The sequence below is a fragment of the Hyla sarda genome, chromosome 6 (assembly GCF_029499605.1).
Source record: "Hyla sarda isolate aHylSar1 chromosome 6, aHylSar1.hap1, whole genome shotgun sequence".
In the NCBI taxonomy this organism is placed as follows: domain Eukaryota; kingdom Metazoa; phylum Chordata; class Amphibia; order Anura; family Hylidae; genus Hyla; species Hyla sarda.
The window spans coordinates 267,585,840-267,600,367 of NC_079194.1; the positions used below are offsets into that span (position 1 = coordinate 267,585,840).

General features: G+C 42.2%; 1 protein-coding gene across 7 annotated transcripts in view; it reads right to left on the bottom strand.

The window, feature by feature from the left end:
* The window catches only part of MACROD1 (mono-ADP ribosylhydrolase 1), a 578,339-nt gene that overhangs the window by 110,438 nt on the left and 453,373 nt on the right, over window positions 1-14,528 (bottom strand). The window lies entirely within an intron of this gene.

Consider the following 14,528-nt stretch of genomic DNA (forward strand, 5'->3'; position numbering starts at 1 on the left):
TAATTTTAACTGGTATAATGAAACACAGATAGAAAAACAATTGAAAAAGAGTATAATTTAGTGAACACAAAGGGGGAGATTTATCAAAACCTGTGTAGAGTCAAAGTTGCCCAGTTGCCCATCGCAACCAATCAGCTTGCTTCTTACATTCCTAACAAGGCCTGTGAAAAATGAAAGAAGCGATGTGATTGGTTGCTAAGGGCAACTGGGCAACTTTGCCTCTGCACAGGTTTTGATAAATCTCCCCCAAAAAGAGAAATGGATACAACAAAGTAGCTGAGGCCCAAAGATTACTGTGGCACTGATCAAGAGGATGCTGAGAGGAGGTCTGAGTGGACATCATAAGGCTTCAGAACAAAAGGAGGGAGCTGAAATTAGATATGTAAATGAAGGTTGAATAATGGATATAATGAAGGCTACATCAGGAGATGTTTTCTGCAAATGTACTAATTGGGTAGTATGTTTGGTGCTGTTCATATTACAGAGTAGTGTGAGTAGGTTGTGTTTGGCACACAGCAACCTTAACCCCTTAAGGACGCAGGACGTAAATGTACGTCCTGGTGAGGTGGTACTTAACGCACCAGGACGTACATTTACGTCCTAAGCATAACCGCGGGCATCGGAGCGATGCCCGTGTCATGCGCGGCTGATCCTGGCTGCTGATCGCAGCCAGGGACCCGCCGGCAATGGCCGACGCCCGCGATCTCGCGGGCGTCCGCCATTAACCCCTCAGGTGCCGGGATCAATACAGATCCCGGCATCTGCGGCAGTTCGCGATTTAAATGAACAATCGGATCGCCCGCAGCGCTGCTGCGGGGATCCGATCATTCATAACGCTGCACGGAGGTCCCCTCTCCTTCCTCCGTGCGGCTCCCGTCATCTCCTACTCTGGTCTGTGATCGAGCAGACCAGAGCAGGAGATGACCGATAATACTGATCTGTTCTATGTCCTATACATAGAACAGATCAGTATTAGCAATCATGGTATTGCTATGAATAGTCCCCTATGGGGACTATTCAAGTGTAAAAAAAAATGTAAAAGTAAAAAAAAGTGAAAAATCCCCTCCCCCAATAAAAAAGTAAAACGTCCGTTTTTTCCTATTTTACCCCCAAAAAGCGTAAAACACATTTTTTATAGACATATTTGGTATCGCCGCGTGCGTAAATGTCCGAACTATTAAAATAAAATGTTAATGATCCCGTACGGTGAACGGCGTGAATGAAAAAAAATTTAAAAAAGTCCAAAATTCCTACTTTTTTTAATACATTTTATTTAAAAAAAAATTATAAAAAATGTATTAAAAGTTTTTTATATGCAAATGTGGTATCAAAAAGTTAGAGGTCATCAAAATAAAGGGATTATAAACGTACTAATTTGGTTTAAAAGTTTGTGATTTTTTTTAAGCGCAACATTAATATAAAAGTATATAATAATGGGTATCATTTTAATCGTATTGACCCTCAGAATAAAGAACACATGTCATTTTTACCATAAATTTTACGGCGTGAAAACAAAACCTTCCAAAATTAGCAAAATTGCGTTTTTCGTTTTAATTTCCCCACAAAAATTGTGTTTTTTGGTTGCGCCATACATTTTATGATATAATGAGTGATGGCATTACAAAGGACAACTGGTCGTGCAAAAAACAAGCCCTCATACTAGTCTGTGGATGAAAATATAAAAGAGTTATGATTTTTAGAAGGCGAGGAGGAAAAAATGAAAACGTAAAAATTTAATTGTCTGAGTCCTTAAGGCCAAAATGGGCTGAGTCCTTAAGGGGTTAAAAGCATTTAAGCATATTAGGATACTGATGCAGCCGTCCGGGTGTTTCCAGTGGATCCTCTTCATAGGTGAGCGCTCGATAGGTGAGCGGTCAGATGTGGCAGTTGAAAAAAATTAGGATGATCGGCGCAAACCGTTTTACATGCATAAAATTCAAGGTAAACTGGTTAATAAACCAAATGTTCCTTTGTTTGTTTTTGCAGATGCGTTTCGAGGTTTCATGTCTCTTTTTCAATGACTACAGCAGTTATACACACTTACATTGCAGGGTGTTATATATAGGTGAAGAAAGGCGCCAGAATTGGTGGCTGGTGTGTATCTGAATGGGTGTCATAGGTATGCTCTGTGGTAGGGCTACTCACTAACGTGTGTCAATTGTAGTGACGTATGTCAATTGTCTGCAAGCCTCATTATTGTTCATTCATTTATAAAAGCAATCTTAAAAACCTTTAATATATAAAAAGCCTTTCATAGAAGCTAGCTTAAGGGTATGGGAAGGAGGGACGGACGGATAAAAGTCATATATGTGCTATGTGCAGGAGTCTTTTCAAGGTTTGTTATGTTTCTATTTGCATACGTATGGAACAGCTGGTATAGGGCTGTTTTCCTGAACTGGCGGACTGGAGCGTTGTGAAATATTACAGTAAGTCTTACGGACCTGGTCTACAACAAATTAAGAAGCAACCCAAGATTTTTTCATATACCTACAATGTTATACCAAAATATAATGTCGAGTATATTGTTACAATTTATAATTATTTAAGCCATGATTGATCAGTATTATGCACATGTGTAGAATGGGTAGTGAAGTGTTCCGTTATTCCGATTCTAGACGATTTTATGCGCATATGTGAGTGGTTATGAGAGGGGCACATCTTTAGACAGATATTTGAAATTGAGGCTACACTAAAAGTATGAACATTATTAATGCGCTGGTGATGTTTGTGACAGATAATATTCAATATCATGCACAAATATAGGAGGTTGCAGAAGAAGCGTTCCCCTGAAAAAGGGGAGTTATTTTGCTCCATGTATGTAGGATTTGTTATGAGACATATGTTGTGTGGATGATTATGTATATAGCTAAAAATGAATTTATGAATGGTGTTCATAGATGTGTCTAATATTGTCCGGTATTTGTGATGTGTCGGTCGTGGGAAATATGTAGGTACTTGTGTATGGGTATAGAGAATATAATAAGAACATATTTAAAATGTCATTGTGTGGATAAATATACAGTTTGTGCATTAAATATTGGTAAAATATTAGAAAAATTTACAAATATAAAATGATCAATGATATGAATGAACATGTAGTTATTCCAATCAATTAATGATGTATAATATATGACACATACTGTATATGGTGTGTTACGCCGAGCGCTCCGGGTCCCTGCTCCTCCCCGGAGCGCTCGCGGCGTTCTTCAGCGTGCAGCGCCCCGGTCAGACCCGCTGACCGTGAGCGCTGCTCTGCTATCACCAACGGGGATGCGATCCGTGTAGCTGGACGCGCCCGCGGGTCGCATCCCAATCCTCTCACCTGCCCCGTCCTCCTGCTGTCCTGTCCCGGCGGGCGTGGCTCCGCTCTCTAGGGCGCGCGCGCCGGCTCTCTGTAATTTAAAGCGCCAGTGCACCATTAATTGGTGCCTGGTCCAATCAGTAGTAATCACTTCCCACACCATAAAAACCCACTTCCCCTTCCTGTCCTTCCCGGATCTTGTTGCCTTAGTGCCCTGAGAAAGCGTTTCGAGTGTATCCCTAGCCTGTGTATCCAGACCCTTTGCCGTTGCCCCTGACTATTAACCTTGCCGCCTGCCTTGACCTTTTGCTACGTCCGACCTTGCCTTCGCCTTGCCCTTGTGTCCCACGCCTGTCTCAGCTGTCAGTGAGGTTGAGTCGCTATCAGGGGATACAACCTGGGAGTTACCGCTGCAGCAAGTCCATCCCGCTTTGCGGCGGGCTCTGGTGAAAACCAGTAACTTCTTAGACAAGGTCCCCTGGTACAGCCCACGTCATCGCCTCACTTACACAGAGGATCCACTACCAGCATCCTAACAGCTTACCAGTCTGGTTCCGGACTGTAGATCCGGCCATGGTGCCGCTGCCTGAGGTGCCGCTGCCTAGTCTCGCTGACCTCACCACCGTGGTTGCCCAGCAGTCTCAACTGATTGCCCAACAAGGACAACAGCTGTAGCATTTGACCGCCATGATCCAGCAGCTTCTGCCTCCACAGCGTCAGCCATCTCCTCCACCAGCTCCAGCTTCCCCTCCTCTGCGAGCTGCCGTATCTACCTCTCGAGTACACCTGTTTCTTCCTGAGAAATTTGATGGGGACTCCAAGATGTGCCGTGGGCTCCTGTCTCAATGTTCCCTGCACCTCGAGATGATGTCGGACCAGTTCCCCACTGAACGGTCTAAGGTGGCTTTCGTGGTCAGTTTGTTGTCTGGAAAGGCCTTGTCCTGGGCCACACCGCTTTGGGAACGCAACGATCCTGCCACTACTTCCTTCCAGTCCTTCTACGAAGTATGCAGTGTCTTTGAGGAGCCAGACAGTGTACCACGCCTGTCTCAGCTGTCAGGAAGGTCGAGTCGCTATCAGGGGATATGACCTGGGAGTTACCGCCGCAGCAAGTCCATCCTGCTTTGCGGCGGGCTCTGGTGAAAACCAGTAACTTCTTAGAACCGGTCCCCTGGTACGGCCCACGTCATCGCCTCACTGACACAAAAGATCCACTACCACAAAAGATCCACTACCAGCATCCTAACCGCTTACCAGTCCGGTGTACCTGGTGATAGATTCTTCTTGATATATATGGAGATATTTTTAATGTATGAAGGGTGAGAATATAACAATATACACATATTTTTTGAATTTGAGGGGGGTGTTCACTTAGATTCATGTGTGGATTATTTAAAATGCATTTTTCTTAAATATATCTTATGTTTTTCTTATCTATTGTTAATATTTTCATTCAAACCAAGCGGGGATAGAGTGTTCATTTTATATATCCAAAAGGATTCTCTTCTGCATACATTTCCAAATCTATCATTACAATCTTTTGGTGTTTGTTCAATCGCAGTAACCTTGAAATCTGAGAAATTATTTTCATGCTTTTTTGTCGCATGCCTGGACACGTTGTGTTTCAAAAACGTATGTATCACATTAAAGCGGTGCCCGCTCATGCGATTTTTCAGTGTTTGGGATGTCCGCCCGATATACTGTAAATGGCATTCACACTCAAGGAGATATATTACAAATGTTGAATTACAATCAAGTCTGTTCTTAATTTTAAAATTTTCTCCAGTTTGGTTGCTTGTAAATGTTTTCACTCCATGGTTTATGTTTTTCAAAGTTTACAGGTTTTTGCTCTGCACCTAAAACAGCCAATCTCATTATTCACAGTGTTCTTATTATACGTTTCTGTTTGTTATTCTCCTCTCAAACGAATTGGAGCCAACATGTTCTTTATCGTTTTCGCTCTCCTGTATGTAAAGCATGTTTTTTTTCGGTAGAGTCTCTGTCAAAATTGGGTCCTGTAATAGGACTTTCCAATGTTTTTCCATTATTTTATTAATTTTGAATCTGTCTGCATTTAGTCTGTGATAAAATTATACCTGAATGTAACACTCACGTTTCCAAAGACAGGAACCCTGGTGGATGTGGATCCGCTGGACCTGTTTGGCAGATGACTTGGACCGCACCAGGGAGCAGAGTCTAAGGTGCCTCTGGTTTTCACCAGACCCTGCCACAAAGCAGGATGGACTTGCTGCAGCAGGCGACACCCAAGTCGCTACCCCTGGCATGGCTCGACCACACAGGCGGCTGAGGAGATGCAAGGCACAGGAGGGATAAGGCAGCTTGTAGTATGGATAGCAGAAGGTCAGGACAGGTGGCACAGTAGCGTAGTCAAAGCGAAGCAGGAGTTCAGTAGGAAGGTGGCAGAGGAGCATGGTGAAGTCACAAGAGCAAGAGATCTGATACACGGCAAGGCAATATAGAGGAACGCTTTCTCGAAGGCACAAGGCAACAAAGATCCGGCAGGGACTGAGGAGGGTGGAGGAATTTATAAATGAGCCACAGGTGGATTACACTTATGAGCGTACAGGCACTTTAAATCTTAAAGCTCCGATGCGCGTGCGCCCTAGGGGACGGGTACACACGCGCCGGAGCCGAGAGGCAGAGGCAGGAGAAACACCCGGAGAGTGACAGACTGGGGCTCGCATGCGGGCGCGTCCCGCGATGCGAGTCCCAGCCCCATCAGCAGCATAAGGTAAGGTGACCATGTGCTCACGGCCAGCATGTGTGACCAGAGCGCATAACATAACACTGAATTTGTTGCATTCTTTTTCGTAGTTTTATGTTATTTTTGTTGTTGGTCTTCTGCCATTCTTTCCCCTGTTCATCTGTATTCATGGCTCTGGTGGACGTGTATGCTTTTTGGTAGGCATCTTGAACAATTTTCTTGGGGTATCCTTTTTCTTTTAGCCTCTTTTTTAATACTTTGCTTTGTGTTATGAAGTCTGTTATTTTTGTGCAGTTCCTATGTAATCTGTGGAATTGACCAAAAGGGATATTTTTCTTCCATTTATGAAAATGGCAAATTTTGTACTCTAATAGGCTGTTGCAGTCCACGCTCTTAAAAAAGTTTTTGTAATAATTTCAGTCCCTTCGGATGTGAGTTCCAGGTCCAGGTATTCAATAGATCCAGTATCACATTTTGCTGTTAGTGTTAGATGCCAGGTGTTTGAAATCAAGTATTCCGTAAAAGATTTGAACAATTCTTCAGTCCCCTCCCAAATAAAGAGCAAATCATCTATATATCTCTTGTATAGGACAATATTGTATTTCCATTTGTGTGCGCTGTAAATGTATTCCTCTTCATACGCCCCCATGTATAGGTTGGCGAAAAAATGGGGCAAAGCATGTCACCTTCGCAGTACTTGTGGTTTGTCTGTAAATCTTACCTTCAAAGCAGAAGTGGTTATGCTCTAAGATGAATCCAATGCTGTCTGTGATTGTGACATTAGACAATCTTTTTCCAGTGTAGATTTTATTACATCTATACCCTTTCTTGTGGGGAATGTTAGAATATAAAGCTACTACGTCGAGGGTAGCCCATTTATAGCCCAGTTTCCATTTCTTATCTTTTAGAATCCGGATAAGGCTTGGTGTGTCTTTTAGATGTGACGGCAGTTTGACCACATACTTTTGATGTAGGAGATAAACGTATTGAGATATGTTGCTGGTCACTGAGCCTATGCCCGATATTATGGGGCGACCTGGTGGGTCTGCCTGCTCCTTATGGACCTTGGGTAAATGGTAAAAAGTTGATGTTTTAGGATTTTTTTATTTTCAGGAATTCTTTTTCTTTTTTGTGAGCACTCCTTTTGAGAATGCCTGGTCTATCAACTGGAAGCATTCCTTCTGATACAGTTTAATGGAATCTTCAGGGAGTATAATATAATATTCTGGGTCAGAGATAATAAGGTATGCTTCTGCAACATACACCAAGCGGTCCTGTATGACCACAGCGCCCTCTTTGTCGGCATTCCATATTACAATTGCCCTGTTTTCAGACAAAGTTTTTATGGCTTTCTCTTGTTTGGTCATCAGGTTTGTATGTTACTATTGTATGAGTGTTGATTTTCCGGGATTCTTCCAATACTAGTGCATAGAATGTTTCCAAGAAAGGTCTTTTGTGCTGGATGGGATAGAACGTTGACTGTGGTCTTAAATTGGTGTGAATGGGTAGAGGATCTAAATTTATACCCTGGTTACCTTCTGTGTTATTTGTTTTATTTATACAAAAGTGTCTTGTTAGGGTAAGTTTCCTTACATATTTGTTAAGATCCACAAATAGTTTGAATTTGTCTATCTTTCCATTAGGGCAGAATGCTCAGTGCTTAGGACCGCTCGACGTATGTGGCAGAAGTGTACCATATTATCTCCAATCCAGAATATTATATTCCACTCCCTGAAGATCCCATTAAACTGTATCACAAGGAATAGATAGACCAGGCATTCTCAAAAGGAGTGCTCACCAAAAAAGAATTCCTGAAAATCAAAAATCCTGAAACATCAACTTTTTACTATTTACCCAAGGTCCACAAGGAGCAGACCAACTCACCAGGTCGCCCCATAATATCGGGCATAGGCTCAGTGACGTATCTCAATATGTTGATCTCCTACTACAAAATGATGTGATCAAACTGCCGTCACATCCAAAAGACACACCAAGCCTTATCTGGATCCTAAAATATAAGAAATGGAAACTGGGCTATAAATGGACTACCCTCGACGTAGCAGCTCTATATTTTTCCAGGGGAATGTTAGAACATTCCCCACCAGAAGGGTATAGATGTAATAAAATCTACACTGGAAAAAGATTGTCTAATGCCACAAGAACAAAGGGAGTTCACCACAGACAGCATAGGATTCATCTTAGGGCATAGCCACTTCTGCTTTGAAGGTAAAATTTACAGACAAACCACAGGTACCGCGATGGTGACACGCTTTGCCCCATCTTTCGCCAACCGATACATGGGGGCGTATGAAGAGGAATACATTTACAGCGCACACAAATGGAAAGACAATATTGTCTTATACAAGAGATATATAGATGAGTTGCTCTTCATTTGGGAGGGGACTGAAGAATCGTTCAAATCTTTTATGGAATACCTGAATTCAAACACCTGGCATCTAACACTAACAGGAAAATGTGATACTGTATCTATTGAATACCTGGACCTGGAACTCGCATCCGCAGAGTCCGAAATTATTACAAAAACTTTTTTTAAGAGTGTGGACTGCAACAGCCTATTAAAGTACAAAAGTTGCCATTTTCATAAATGGAAGAAAAATATCCCTTTTGGCCAATTTCACAGATTACGTAGGAACTGCACAAAAATAACAGACTTCGTAACACAAAGCAAAGTAATAAAAAAGAGGCTAATAGAAAAAGGATACCCCAAGAAAATAGTTCAAGATGCCTACCAAAAAGCATACACGTCCACCAGAGCCATGAATATAGATGAACAGGGAAAGAATCGAAGACGACCAATAACAAAAATAACATAAAACCACAAAAACGAAAAAGGATGCGACAAATTCAGGTATTATTTTATCACAGACTATAACGCAGACAGATACAAAATTAATAAAATAATGGAAACACATTGGAAAGCCCTATTACAGGACTCGATTCTGAAAGAGACTCTACCGAAAAAAAAAAACATGTTTTACATACAGGAGAGTAAAAATGATAAAGAACATGTTGGCTCCAAGTCGTTTGAGAGGAGAAAAAACAACAGAAACGTATAATAAGAACACTGGGAACAATGAGACTGGCTGTTTTAGGTGCATAGCAAAAACCTGTAAAAATATAAACCATGGAGCTTAAACATTTACAAGCAACCAAACTGGAGAAATTTTAAAAATTAAGAACAGACTGGATTGTAATTCAACATTTGTAATGGATTTTGCTAAAGCATTTGATACTGTCCCTCATAGACGTCTGACAGGTAAGGTAAGGTCTTTGGGTTTGGAAATTTTAGTTTGTAACTGGATTGAACACTGGCTCATGGATCGTACCCAGAGAGTGGTGGTCAATGATTCGTACTCTGATTGGTTCCCAGTAATTAGTGGTGTACCCCAAGGTTCTGTACTGGGACCGCTGTTGTTTAATTTATTTATCAATGATATAGAGGAGGGCATTAACAGCTCTGTTTCTATCTTTGCAGATGACACCAAGCTTTGCAGCACGGTACAGTCTATAGAGGAGGTGTATAGGTTACAAGATGACTTGGATAGACTAAGTGTCTGGGCATCCACTTGGCAAATGAGGTTCAATGTGGATAAATGTAAAGTTATGCATCTGGGTACTAATAACCTGCATGTGTCGTATGTCTTAGGGGGGATTAAACTGGCAGAGTCACTGGTAGAGAAGGATCTGGGTGTACTTGTAGATCACAGACTACAGAATAGCATGCTATGTCAGGCTGCTGCTTCCAAAGCCAGCAGGATATTGTCATGTATCAAAAGAGGCATGGACTCAAGGGACAGGGACATAATACGCCCCCTTTATAAAGCATTGGTACGGCCTCACCTGGAATATGCTGTTCAGTTTTGGTCACCTGTCCATAAAAGGGACACTGTGGAGCTGGAAAGGGTGCAGAGACGCGCGACTAAACTAATATGGGGCATGGAACATCTTAGCTATGAGGAACGATTAAAGGAGTTACAATTGTTTAGTCTTGAAAAGAGACGTTTGAGGGGGGATATGATAAATGTATATAAGTATATTAATGGCCCATACAAAAAATATTGGGAAAATCTGTTCCAGGTTAAACCCCTCCCCCCCCCCAAAGGACGAGGGGGCACTCCCTCCATCTGGAGAAGAAAAAGTTTAGTCTCAAGGGGCGACACTCCTTATTTACCATCAGAACTGTGAATTTATGGAACAGTCTACCTCAGGAACTGGTCACAGCAGGAAAAATTAACAGCTTTAAAACAGGATTAGATACATTCCTGGAACAAAATAACATTAATGCTTATGAAGAAATATAAAATCCCATCCCTTCCCCAATATCGCGCCACACCCCTACCCTTCAATTCCCTGTTTGAACTTGATGGACATATGTCTTTTTCGACCGTACTAACTATGTAACTATGTAATATATCTCATTGAGTGTGGATGCCATTTACAGTATATCGGGCGAACATCCCAAACACTGAAAAATCGCATTAGCGATTATCTGATACATACGTTTTTGAAACACAGCGTGTCCAGGCATACGACAGAAAAGCATGACAATAATTTCTCAGATTTCAAGGTTACTGCGATTGAACAAATTCCAAAGGATAGTAATGATAGTTTTGGAAATGTATGGAGAAGAGAATCCTTTTGGATACATAAAATGAACACTCTGTCCCCGCTTGGTTTGAATGAAACTATTGACAATATATAAGAAAAATATAAGAAATATTTAAGAAAAATACATTTTAAATAATCCACACATGGATCTAGGTAAACAGATCCATGTTCAGAAAATATTTGTATATTGTTATATTCTCACCCTTCACACATTAAAAATGTCTCTATATGTATTGTGACAGAGTGTCTGGAGAAGTAGTGGACGGGGTCTATGTGTGCCCGAGGTTCCTCACTTATGTAATTTAAAGAAACCAGGGAAATGTTCCGCAGAGGTCTATGCAGACGTCTCTGCAATTTGGGTTTGTATAAAACCTGTGTGTTTTTAGGGCCTGTGTTGCTGGAGTGGGGAGAGAAGGGTGGGCCCCCACTCCCTCCGGACAGTTTTGGGCTGTCAGGTAATCACTCCTCAGGTGTGCTGGCCTGATATAAGGCTTAGAATGCAGACACATCTCTCTCAGCCTGGGAACAGGTTATCTGCATGGAGCCTGTGAGAGCACTACAAGTGGTATGTACTTTGCTATATTGTTTGGTGCCCGGTATTAGGCCGGCACTTGGTTAGTGAGGTTTCCTGTTGTTAGTTAGAGCCGGACAGGCTAAGGATTTTGTTTTTATATTTTATGTTCTGTACCTCAACCTGTCAATAAAACTGGCTGAGGTCAGTTAAACGAATTCCCTGCTGTTTGGACTGCAATTTCTACAGTGTTCCTGCAAAACTGTGCCTGTCTACCCAAAAGACGTTATCCCCGTTACCTAATCCCTTACAGTATCAAGGAGAATCTATCACCAGGTACACCATATACAGTATGTATCATATATTGTACATCATTAATTGATTGGAATAACTACATATTCATTCATATCATTGATAATTTTATATTCGTACATTTTTCACATATTTTACCAGTATTTAATGCACAAACTGTATATTTGTCCACACAATGACATTTTAAATATGTTCTTTTTTTTTAGAGTATTTAAGTTTTGCAGAGAATAAAACCGTACAAACACCACCAACAAGGTGGAAGAATAATCAAGACAAACACATTCACACAACGCAAACATCCGTCCCGGCAACCCCAGCCCCCCCTATCCCAACCCCAAAGGCCTACAGAGCTACACTAACCGGAAGGTCCGCCGACACATCCAGCTGTAGCCAGGTGGTCCACACTTTGTCAAATTTCTTGGGGCACTTGCGACTCACATATAGGGCTTGATACAACGGAACATATCTGTTGACCAAATGTAGAAAACGGAACAGGAGGGGGGGGGGGGTAGTATCGTTCCAGGTCATCACCACCACCTTACGAGCACAAAATAACAGAAACGAAGTAGCAAACGTCTGTGAGAGCTACAGACTACGTCATTAATAACTCCCAGCAAGCAAACCACCAGAGTGAACAAAAAAAGGAAACTCCAAATAATCAGTAAGGAATTGCATTACCTCCCTCCAAAAAACAGCAACAACAGGGCACTCCCACACCGCATGCAAAAAAGTACCGACTTCCGCAGAGCATCGAAAACATAGATCAGACGGAGACACACCAATGCGTTTAAGCTTAGCAGGGGTATAATACAACCACAGAACATATCTGGACTGATCAGCATCTCAACTACTGACCACCGTAGAGTGGTAAGAACACTCAACCTCCTTCCATTGACTGTCAGACAAGTCCAGGATATCAGCTACCCATTTGGGAAAGGCTAAAAAAAAGGGGTTAGGACCCAGCATCTGGAGGAGCGTATAAGCTTGAGTGAGGGGTTTAGAAAGGTCCGTAGTGCGTAGGAGAAGCTCCACCTCAGAAAATACAGGGGTAAACGCCAGGGAGCCAAACTGCACCTGAGCTGCGTAAAAAGGGCATCTCCAGGGATGCCTCAGCGTTCCCTCATATCTGAAAAGGACAAGTAAACATGGTCCTCCCCAAACAGATGAAACACAAATTTGACTCCCCGAGGTCCCTAAAAGCTAGCCTCCTGTAACCCATGTAGGTGAGATAAATGTACATTCCCCCAACAAGGGAGCCCTAGGAGAAACCAGGGGTAGCGGAAATTTGCTCAACACCACGGACCACACTTTAGCAACAGTCAATAAAAGGAACAGGAAAAGAAGAACGAGAGTGATACATGTAAAGCGTATTAGTGAGAGCCTCATAGGAACCCATGAACGCACCAGCCAGGGCCGTAGGCGAGTTTGACAAATTCAGATCGAGCCACCACGCTGCATAGACCAGTTGGGAAGCAAGAAAATAATTATACATATCAGGGGCCGCCAGACCACCATGCCGTTTTGGGGCCTGGAGAAGTGCCTGACTGAGTCTGGGAGACTTCCCCTGCCAGTAGAAAGATCACAGAGCACCACACAAAGTAGTAAATAATTACCAAGGGGGGATCACAGGTGCTAAGTGAAACAGGTAGAGGAATTTAGGGAGGTAAATCATTTTAAAAATATTAATCCTGCCCCCTAAGGAGAGGGAAAGTGAGGACCAGGCTTTTAACCGCTCTATAGTGGAGTTCAAGAGAGGGTCTAAATTAAGTGGTATATAGTCTGATAGGGAAATAGTCACCTCCACCCCCAAATACTTGAAACGGGGAACAGTCTGCACCCCAGCCGGCGGATGGGACGGTAGAGGAACTCCAGATGAGAGAGCCATCAATGAGGACTTGGCCCAATTGACCCGCAAGCCTGATATGGCACTAAACCGGTCAAGTAGGTCAATAAGGGACAGGAGAGAGCCCTCAGCCTCCTTTAAGTACACCAGTGTGTCATCTGCATCTTCAAGTACACCAATGTGTAATCTGCATTATTGCCAGTACCAATTCCCCTACCAGCAATCTTGCTCACTATATAGATTTATTCCTCCAAAAATTTGTTATCACAATGCCTAATTATCTCGTGATTCTACGCAACTGATCCAACATCTGTCTACCATACCCTGGGAACCCACTTACCTGATGGTTACCTGTGATGTGACAGCCCTTTACACTAGCATTGCACATCATTTGGGGTTAAGAGCAGTCAAGGATTTTCTGACTAGGGATTCTGAAATCACTGAACCCCAAAGCCTCTTTCTTCTGAAAGGTTTAAAATTTATCTTGGAAATTAATTACTTCGTTTATGATGGGGACGTTTACCATCAGACAAAAGGTACCGCAATGGGGGCCAAAGTGGCCCCCTCATATGCCAACCTATTTATGGGGTCCTTTGAAACGAGAGATATTTGGGGGAACTCTATCTTTAAAAAGCATGTGATATTGTATCGACGATATATCAATGACTTGATATTTATCTGGAATGGGCCCCAGTCTTTACAGGGGTTCTTTACTGTAAGAGCAGTGAGACTGTGGAATTCTCTCCCGGAGGAGGTGGTCATGGTGAAGGGGCATTCAAAAAGGGTCTGGATGCATTTTTGGAGAGTAATAACATTACTGGTTATGAATACTAGATTTATAGGGACAGAAAGTTGATCCAGGGATTTATTCTGACTGCCATATTTGAAGTCGGGAAGGAATTCTTACCTCTAGTATGAGGGTTTTTTGCCTTCCTCTGGATCAACTCAACTCAATAGGGACTTATTAGGGTTATAGGTTGAACTTGATGGACTCTGGTCTTTTTTTCAACCTTATGAACTATGTTACCTGAATCAGAACGAATGGGTAGTGATGAGCGGCATTGCCCATATTCGAATTCGCGATATTTCGCTAATATATCGACGAATATTTGTCCTATATTCGTGAATTTCATTTATTTGTTATATTTGCATATGCGAATATTTGCATATATGAATATTCGCATATTCGTGTATTGGAGGAAGAAAA